The sequence below is a fragment of the Nannobrachium achirus genome (assembly GCF_963921795.1).
Source record: "Nannobrachium achirus genome assembly, chromosome: 21".
NCBI classification, from domain to species: Eukaryota; Metazoa; Chordata; class Actinopteri; order Myctophiformes; family Myctophidae; genus Nannobrachium; species Nannobrachium achirus.
In genome coordinates this window covers 58,265,853-58,276,872 of record NC_137828.1, presented here as the reverse complement: position 1 = coordinate 58,276,872, position 11,020 = coordinate 58,265,853, and positions in this window count along the sequence as shown.

Below are 11,020 nucleotides of genomic sequence, written 5' to 3'. Positions count from 1 at the left end.
TTCCGGTGCTGCACATTGAGTGACCCTGTCTTTCCCTAATAGGACTGATCGTGGATAGCTACTGGGACGTAAGTCGGGACTTGATCAACCCCGGCAGGGTCACCTGGGCGAGGGTGTATGATGTTGCGAGACCCGAAACACCCGTCGACCCCAGGCTACATCACTGATGATACGTCCCAGCTGCATCCTTGTGATGTTTCTTACACTATTAGTTCTATTTATAGTGGCTCATAGGAATAGACTATGTGACAACCAGGAATAGTTTGGTGACCACCGGAGACTCGGTTGACGGCCGGAATTTAGACGGCACCCGGGAGCAGGTTGGGTTAGCGCCCCAGCCTGTGTCTTCCGTGAGGAAGAAGCCCAACAAATCCACGGTGAGGCCTTTAGGAGGGCCATTCAACTGCAGCAGCTGAATGGAATGTTTGGATTGGGGTCTGGTGCAACGCACAGGTTCTGAACCTGGTGAGAGCAGGAGGGGACCTGGTGAGACGTAGGAGGAGCCCGGCCAGGAGTCAACCCATAGAGCCTAGTTCTTCCACGCGCCAGAATGGTACCCCCAATCCCGGCAGAGTAGTTCCGGTGCTGCACATTGAGTGACCCTGTCTTTCCCTAATAGGACTGATCGTGGATAGCTACTGGGACGTAAGTCGGGACTTGATCAACCCCGGCTGGGTCACCTGGGCGAGGGTGTATGATGTTGCGAGACCCGAAACACCCGTCGACCCCAGGCTACATCACTGATGATACATCCCAGCTGCATCCTTGTGATGTTTTTTTACACTGTCTTCATACATTAATTCATTAATTAGCCATAATAGTTCCTGTTTTAAACCAAGTTTGCCTTTCAAGTTCAAATTCATCAACATGCAACAAACCCATCAAACAATGATGCAATGGTTTATTTTAGTCGCACAAAGCAACACATTCGTGTGACAGCACAAGAGACAATTTCCTGCAGGACCAGTTGCTCAAAGGTCATTTGACTTTAGTAAGTGACGAGGACGAGAGAACGACATATCTTATTGGGGACTGGATAATGCACGATGTCTTCCACAGATGATGCACCTTCCCCAGCCTCAGGGAAGGTAACAGGTCAGCTGGTTATACCAAAACCAACTGGGCACTGGGGATATCTAGGCACTAATATTTGAGCACTATAGGGACATGTGGGCACCTGGACAACTGGGCAATAGGGACATGTGGGCACCTGGACAACTGGGCACCAAAGCCATCTGGGCACTAACCACTGGGCACTAGGGACATGTGCGAAGCCTCACATGCACTTTCACTTTAATTTTTCAAGAAAATGCTTAATAATCAGACACTGTCTGATACACACTTAACAAATATTTGACACACAGGTGCAGCTAAATGATTCACAAATCCTTTTTAACAGTGTAGGAATGGAATCAAATGGATCCTAATTTCGGTGTTCAATTAACATGACTATTTTACAGTGTAGATTGGGGTCACAGAGATAAGATTATTTATCAAACTTGAGGTTCGGGCCAGCCCTCAGCCCCTCACACACCTACATCGCCCCCCAATCCTATAGATTTTCGATTAATTGAGTACACAGGATCCCAATAAGCCATAGGCTTTCTTGGAAAAATCCTTTTAGCAGACCTTGTGTTGTAGGCTACTGTAGCCTACTTCCCTGCCTATACCTGTCTCTGCAAATAAAGTATTCAATCTATCTAGCAGGTGTCATTTTGAGCAGCCCGACTTGCATGCAGCTTTAGGCAACACACTCATCCTCAGTCTCAGCAGCTTGGCGCACAGCATCGCTGCTTGGTTATTTCCTCAGTGTAACATGTCTGGTCTTGCCTGTTCTCTGTGTCTTTTCTGGCGCTTAAAGCTTGCATTCTATTAGCCCTTTTATCAAAAGCTGTAGTTGATGATGTAGAAGTCCACATACTGGACTAAACTTCAAATCCGTTCTAAGCGTATCGGGGGCCCCCCAGGGGGGCAGTGACCTGAGTGGGGCACATGTGCAGATTGGTTTTGTGTCTGACCTCAGTGTATGTTGAGAATCTCATACAGGTCTGTGCATTTGACAGGGTTTGTCTGTATGTTGAAACCTGTCATACATGTATGTGCATTTGACGAGCCCCTGGGGCACCTTCTGTGAATCAGTGCATGCTGATCTCCATAATAGGCCTATGTGCATGCTTGATGCTACCAGCTCTCACCACTGCTGTCATACTCTAATTCAACTGAGGAGGGCAGTAAAGAACAAGAATTTAACAGTGAATGGAGCACTTTGTTCTCAAGCGTGTGCACGCGCACACGCACGCGCACACGTACACACACACACACACACACACACACACACACACACACACACACACACACACACACACACACACACACAAAAGTGTGTTTGTGAGTTGTACCTTTAAATGGAACTTATACTGATGAATGAATGCGACCTGCGATAAAAGCTGTCCATGCGTGTGTGTGTGACTGTGTGTGTGTGTGTGTGTGTGTGTGTGTGTGTGTGTGTGTGTGTGTGTGTGTGTGTGTGTGTGTGTGTGTGTGTGTGTGTGTGTGTGTGTGTGTGCGTGTGCATGTGCATGTGCATGTGCATGTGCCCATATTTGAAACATAGTGTGAGGAAAATGTTCCTGGTCCTCCCAGAAAAAGGTTGTTTTATAGTTTTAAAACATGATGTATTAGGAGGATTACTACTAGGAAAAGATAGTTAGGGGGTTAGGATTAGACATTTATTTAGCTATCAGGTTTTGTGACTGGTTACAGTTGTGCCTGATTAACTGGCCTACTTAGTTGCAGTTTTTAACAAAAAAAAAGTCTAACCCATCAGTTCGAAGTGGAGCAGTGCATTTGAACAGCTATACGCTGTGTGTGTGTGTGTGTGTGTGTGTGTGTGTGTGTGTGTGTGTGTGTGTGTGTGTGTGTGTGTGTGTGTGTGTGTGTGTGTGTGTGTCTAGGCTGCTAAACAGTGCCAATTGGTCACAGAGCGGTACCGCACCTGTTCGTGCTGCACCACATATAGGGAGGGACGGGGCACGGTGGCGCTTCGCCTCACAGCTAGAAGGTCCTGGTTTCGATTTCGATCCCTCCGCATCATCAGCGCCCACACCCTAGGTGGGGTTGGCGATAGGGCCTTTCTGTGTGGAGTTTGCATGTTCTCCCCGTGTCTGCTAGGGTTGATACCTTCACAAAAACATGCAGTAATCCTCGTCTCAATAATGCCTCCCCCTGGCCAGCCGGGGCGCCTGATGGAGGGGAAAGGAACTGGTTGGAATAACATGTTCCTTCCACGTGCTATGTCCATCCCAGGGAAATCCCCCTGTCAGGTGAAAAGTAACAACTTGGACTACCCATGCATTGAAGGAAGCATGAGGTTTGTCCGTTGTCTCCCCAGGCGCGGCAGAGGGAGAGCAGAGCCCAGCAGGATTACATAGGCAATTAATTGGCACTGGGTGAAAATGGGTTACAAAATCGTGGGATAAAAAAAAACACATAGACTTTAGAAAACTACACCACTGGAGATGCATGAGCCTCTAGTTGGACGGTGGGAGGTGGCTTCACCGCTCCAAAAAGCTGCTCATAAAGTGTCTCATTGTGAGCTTGTAGATCAGCTATTTTCAGAGAGTGGCAAATGGTGAGTAGGCCTAATGGTATTCAATGGCATTGGCAAGTGATTAAAAATGGCATTCATATCCTATTGGCATCCTAAAAATGTGATGTCCTTACGTGTGTGTGTGGGGACTGGGACTGGTCAGTTGTTTGTTGGCTCTGATACAGTGGGGTCTATTTCTGTCCGGTCTGGCTTTAATGTAACATGAGACGCGCGCGCGCGCGCGCGTGTGTGTGTGTGTGTGTGTGTGTGTGTGTGTGTGTGTGTGTGTGTGTGTGTGTGACAGCTCACACAGACAGACAGACAGACAGACAGACAGACAGACAGACAGACAGACAGACAGACAGACAGACAGACAGACAGACAGTGCCCATGTTGAGGACACTGGGGGACACTGATGCTCTGATAAGGCTCAAAGCCGTTTGTTGGTGTGTGCCAATAAAAGTGTCCTCCTCCATTAATTGAAAGTTTGGGATGAGCTTTTTTTTTAATTCCTACTTTCTATGGGCTATATATAGCCTATAGTCTACTCAGTAGACTATAGGCTATATATAGACTAGGCTATATGTAGACTCTACTGGATTGTGGGCACTTCCCTGAGAAAACCCATTGCTGATGCAACCTCTTTTACTTTGGGTCTAGCACTCCGCAAACATCAGCCAAACATAACCATTGTATTTACCAGTAAGACTCCCAGGTCGCATACACAAACTTTAGAAAGCAATGGTAGCAAATCAGGAGGGAATATGGGAAATGGGACAGATCCATGTTGATGACATGACTTTAGAGATACTGTGTACCGCTTTGCGTGATTTTAGGGCAAAATCTGTATAGGAGCATGCAGTGATGTCATTACGTGCGCATCCCGCATCAAAAACTGAAAAAAGAAATTCCACAGACACCACCATTGTTCAGGTGAAAGCATCCTACTTTACCCTACGTTAACACAAATACAATCCACGTAGAAAGTCTTAAACAGGCGATAGAATCGTCAATGTTTTGATTCCACCGACGTCCGACGCCATTTTGCGCGCGTAAACTTTATATTGAGGACTCATAAAACTTTTCTGGGACCCATTTGAATGACCACCTGTGGGTCCCAGGACCCATTACATTGAAAACCTAGTAACATCACTGAGCATGTGTCCAAAAATGTGTTTTTAAAAAATCAGCCAGATGGTGGCGCTAGATGGGACAGATGCATTTTGATGACATGACTAGAGATACTGTGTAGGCTACCGCTTCGTGTGATTTTAGGGCAAAATCTGCAGGAGCAGTGTCCAAAAATATGTCTTGCAAGAATCGGCCTCATGGTGGTGCTAGAAGAGGGCCATGTGAGAAATGAGGGGTGGAGGTTGTGGTTTGACAGCCAAGGAGTGTGTGTGCAAAGTTTGGCATGGATCGGGGCAACGATGGCGGAGATGAGTATGGCAAAAGTGTGACGTGATGTGTGACGGACAGACTGACGGACTGACTGACGGACATGTATTTATTATCCAAGTATGTCAATCAATCTATTAGTCAGTTCCTTATGAGGGGAGTCTGGGGAGAGAGAGAGAGAGAGAGAGAGAGGGGGGGGGGGGAGAGAGAGAGAGAGAGAGAGAGAGAGAGAGAGAGAGAGAGAGAGAGAGAGAGAGAGAGAGAGAGAGGGAGGGGGGGTTCTAATAGGAGGTCTCTCTCTCTATCTCTCTCTCTCTCTCTCTCTCTCTCTCTCTCCAGACTCCCTCTCTCTCTCTCTCTCTCTCTCTCTCTCTCTCTCTCTCTCTCTTTCTGTCTCTCTCTCAGTGTGTGACGTCAGAACATCGGTACCCAGCAGAAGCACTCTGTCACTCTGAAGGAGGAACGAGAGGGACCCGGTTCTCCTCTCTGATCTGTTTCCACTTTTGGTCCACTACAGTTCACTTCACAACTTTTGGATCAGTTCAGTTCAGTTCGGTCCGGTTCTCTTTTGCATTGGGTTGTGTTGGGACTCCCGTCGGTCCGGTATGGCATGGACGGATCCACAACTTGTGTTGTGTTGGTTTTACTGGCTGTCTGTGTCTGTGCGCGAGGATCTGACATCATGTTCCAAGGTAAGAAGAACTTACTACTTTGAAATACAAAGTTCTAATGTGTAGTGTTGTAGGCTCACTGTTTAGTAGACTACTTTTTTTTTATTAGAATTGGAGTCACGTTCAAAGGTAAAGAGTCACTAGCAATTCTGCTCCTCTCCTCTCCACCCTGTGTTCTCCTTTTCCGTTATTGTTAAAACTTGTTATTAAACTTGTGTAGACCTACTTAATGTGTAATTCTGCGTATAGCAGCCTACTCTGTAAGCCTACTATGTCTACCAGTATGATTATTGGGCCTGGCTGTAGTTGTGTAGGATACATTGGTGTTTTGTGTTTCTCCCAGAAATCCTGGTGAGGCGTTGTTATGTTTTGTGTAGCAGCCTGATATACTCTTATGGTTTTAAGAGAGAAAATCACGACTTCTCCGCCCTGTTTTCCGTTATTAGCCTACTGATATGAGCACTCTAGGGCAGTAGTTCTCAAGGGGTCCAGGGAGGGAGTTCCAGGGGGTCCCCTGCTAAATGATAATTAGGAACCAAATGGACCCTTATGGGTCTGTAACTCAAACATTTGTACACTCTCAGAGTTACATTTACATTTGATTTTACGATATAAATTGGGGTCCAAGAGATAATTTAGAAATGCCATTAAATGGGGGTCCGTAGCCTAATGCATGTCAAACGGTCCTTGACATGAAAAAGTTTGAGAACCAATGTAAGTAGAGGAGCTAGCTATGTTTTGCTGTGAATTCGATAATGTAACATTCAGCTGCATTTGGTTACATGGACTGTGTGTGTATAGAGTGAACTCTGTCTGAGTGTCTGTTGTAGCCTACGTTTACATCTATCTTTTATACAGTATATGGTTTACATGCATAAGCCTATTGTCTACGAGTGTGTTGCCTATTAACAATTTTGAGTATTTGGACATACATGGAATGGTTGTATAAACGCAGCAATTAACGTCTCGCGCCGCCGAGTAGGCTACCGAAACTTGTCTGCTCGAATGAATTAATTAATTAGGTTTTTATAGGTTTACTGTTTGGTCTAGTTGGAATTTATTAGGTTAATACGGTACATCAACGCCACGTTTTACGTTTACATTAGTTCAACAACGCGCCGCACACCGACAAAGTTGTCTCGCGCTCCGCTCGTCGAGCCTCCGATTCTGAGACGACCTAACATCTTCTGTTAAACATTCCTCCTCTGGCTCTCCGACTCCGTCTCTCTCTCTCTCTCTCTCTCTCTCTCTCTCTCTCTCTCTCTGTGCACACATATTTAGCCTATATATGTTTCATAAAATATTGTATTGGTGTTACATTATTTAATCCACATTATTAATATGCTATGATACATTATTTTATGTTATTTATAATAGCCTATAAATAAATACAATATTACTAGTATTATTTCTTTGTTATATGGAATATAGCAGCAAGATATACCTACTGTATACAATGGAACACACACGCGTGCACACACACACACACACACACACACACACACACACACACACACACACACACACACACACACACACACACACACACACACGCACACACTCGCGCACGCACACACACACACACACACACACACACACACACACACACACACACACACACACACACACACACACACACACAGTCACGCACACACACACACATGCATGTCCCCGCACACGCATGCGCGCGCACGCACGCACGCACGCACGCACACACACACACACACACACACACACACACACACACACAGACAGACTGTTTCCTGTGATTGTTCGTACATTGTCTTGTCAGTAGATTATTTAGTGCAAGGCGGGCACACATACGTCTCATGATAACACTCAGAAACAATATGATACTAGGCCTACATGATACTGGGTTAAATTTAGGTTAAGGCCAGTCTAGGTTAAAGGGATTACATTTAGATCAGGATAAGTTTAAGATTCAGGGTCAGTGGATCACCCAGTGGTCCTTGAGAGGGTTCCAATGGGTCCCAGCAAAACGATTAGATAATCTTAAGTAACCATTATTAAATTGCAAATAAATACAATTAGAGATTTTTGTAACTGTTATCTGCTCTGCACCCACGTAGATTGATTGATTGATTGATAGCTGCTATTTTGTTTACTTCTTGTTATACTTTATTTATTTTATTTCGTAGTGAGCACTGAGCATTACATCAGTACGAGCTGCGGGTGGGTGGGATCAGAACTGATTTTGGGTGTATTGCATTGTATTGTGTTGTGTTGTGTTGTGTTGTGTTGTGTTGTGTTGTGTTGTGTTGTGTCTTGTTTTATTGTGTTATTCTTTTAGCATTGTTGTATAATTGTACCTCTGTACTTTTTGCAAACCTTATGCTAATTAAGGAATTAAGAAAAGAAACATTATAACCACGATCACCCGTGCTATGGTTATGGTCCGTAGAAAAAGGCTTGTTTTGACCAAAAACTCAATCTTGGAAAAGAATCCGAGATACCATTGAGCCAGACGGAACAGAGAATTTTGGGACAACGTAATTTCCATCCTTGGATCAAAAGCGGTTTGAAGACTTTAGTCGTCCATGTCTGTGAACCGTCGGATTCTATTTGACGACTTTAGTCATCCATAGCGGTGAATGTGTTCAGTGGGAGTATAGTCGTTAATCGTGTTAAGAAATTAAGTTCAAATCCTAAAGGATCCCAACACTATAAGTGCACCCTGCTTGGAGTCACCACCAACAGCGTGAGCCATGGCGGGCGGGGTCACTGGTGTGGCTTCCAGAACACAGGCTTGTTCTGTAGCAGCATAGCATGACATGTAATTCATACTCAAGAGCCCTAACCGAAACAAACTGATTTGATTGTGTAGTATGCAGCTGCCTTTATCAAGAACGAGCAGCACACCTTTCAAAGTAATAGGGTGACTGAATAGAACATGGTGGCCGCGTCCATTGAGTTCACTGGAGAAGTGGCGCCTTGTTCTATATCCTATACTTACAATGCTCTGGAATCCTTTCTACTATTGAACACTTGACCTTTAGGCTTTGTAAATAAAAATTGCACAGGGCAGATATGAGAAATAACTCAATTGTATACTTTCAGAAATGTTCACAAATAGCTAAACATGGTGGGAAAAAGCAGATATGCACTGTCACTTCGCAACAGTAGTTGTTTGAGTGAAAGCAGGGAGAGAGCCTAGTTAGCCGATAAACAAAGATAAGAGAGGACCAAGCTACCCTAAACAATACAGAGCAGTCCTGTGCCATGTCATAATTGACTCTATGATATTCACATGGTCACATTATCTGAAAATATCATAAGGCCAAAGGTGAAAAACATAATAACGATATAAGAACGGTATTTCTACCACTGTTCCTCCTCAGTATCAGACATCATTTCGCATTCTGTTCATTCCTAGTTGTAATTGTTTATGTGGAGCTTGGGTTGAGTTCACCAGGCTGGACTTCTTCCACTGCTGACATTAGAAAGCGTTATTTACAGAATGTTTCCTGAATGTTGGGGGTGGGGCGGGCTTAGCTGTTCAAACACACATTTCCATTTATTTTTTATTTTTTTATGTTTAAAATTACATTTTCCAGCGTTTAAAAATTAACTGTTCTCTTACCTTTAGTTAAATTAGTTGACCGTACTTTAGAATGGATTATTACATTTAGCTGATGTTCTGATGTTCTGAGGTAGTCTAGGTTGAATGGATTACATTTAGAGGAATTTAGTGGAAGCCGACTTTAGGTCGACCTAATTACCTTTTCCTGCTTTTCTCTCTTTCCCTGTCTTTCCCTTCCTGTCCCTCTCTCTCGCTGTCTCCTCCTCTCTCTCTCTCTCTCTCTCTCTCTCTCTCTCTCTCTCTCTCTCTCTCTCTCTCTCTCTCTCATAACACTATTCAGAACAACTTACATATTTTCAAGTCAGAGTTCAGAGTGACGTACCCATGTAGAATTGTGTGTGTGTGTGTGTGTGTGCGTGTGTGTGTGTGTGTGTGTGTGTGTGTGTTTGTGTTTGTGTAAGTGCGTGTGTCGTCAGACAGAACATTCTTTTATGAGTGTGTAATGGTTGCTTCAAAGCAAGTCTCTCAACATAAAACACACACACACACACACACACACACACACACACACACACACACACACACACACACGCACACACACACACGCATGTTAACCACTTGTACTGGTCGACTGATAGTGAAAATAGCCAATCTGCAAGCTCACAAGTTGTGATAACTTATAAGTCTGCATTGTATTTTCTTTTTAATTTTTGACAAGGCCTCAAGCCCCCCTTGTGATCTTTGGCATCCCCAAAGGGAGAACAGATCCCAGGTTGGAAACACAGAGTTAGGAGACGTGCATTTTGTGATTGCAGAGGGTCTAGCACTGTAAAGGGCTGTTCCATACTGTCTCCAACCACCAAACCTTTCGTTGGAAAGGTCCGGTTAGGGACGCGCTGGGCCCCTGATTTAGCCCGGGAAAATTAGTTGGAGAGGCCCTCAATGCGCGTGGGCATCGATCGCGCACAAGATTTTGTTTGCCTTCCGGACGCGCCGCAGGGCCCTAAATTCTAACTGATGATCGGTTACTGTGATTTTAGGTCTCATCGTTTTTCTGGTATAAAGTAGACCATTCAGGAGTAGTCAAGGAAGCTAGGACTAGTGGGCCGGTATTCAGATGATAGACAAGCCAGTGGGGCCAATGTGATGGCTCTGTGGGCTGCAACTACTGAGTGCTATAGAGAGAAATCTCTCTATCAGAATATTCCAGTACATTTAAATGAAGCACATATCTTGCACCCGACATAGAGCCACTGACTGCTTGTCTAATTTGAATCATTTTGGCAGTAAAGAAGAACCCTAACCCTAACCCTAACCCTTCATTGCAGGCTCTCATGGTGGATAAGAGGCTACTGACCCCTGTTCACAGTAGTAAACAAAGCATGTACGGTACATATTAGTCTTGTTTTTGGAAACAATATCAGTGAAGGACTGCCTTGCATTTAACAGTTCTAAACCAGTTCCAAAGCTGTGTTTCAATTCACAAGCTCTTGTCAATGGTTCAATCTAACAACCAGTAAGACTCCCTATTGGGGAGATAAGCGACCATTAGGTCACATGTATACTATACACGCAGCCTCATGGTGGTGCTAGAACAGGAGCATGTGAGAAATCAGGGGCGGAGGTTGTGGTTTGCCAGCCAAGGAGTGAGTGTGCAAAGTTTGGCATGGATAGGGGAAACGGTGGCGGAGATTAGAGTAGGGCCAAGAGTGTAACGTGACGTGACGGACAGACGGAGGGAGGGACTGACTGACGGAGGGACTGACGGAGGGACTGACAGACAGCCGGTGGAGGTTTTCATAGTAACTTGCGACCTGACAG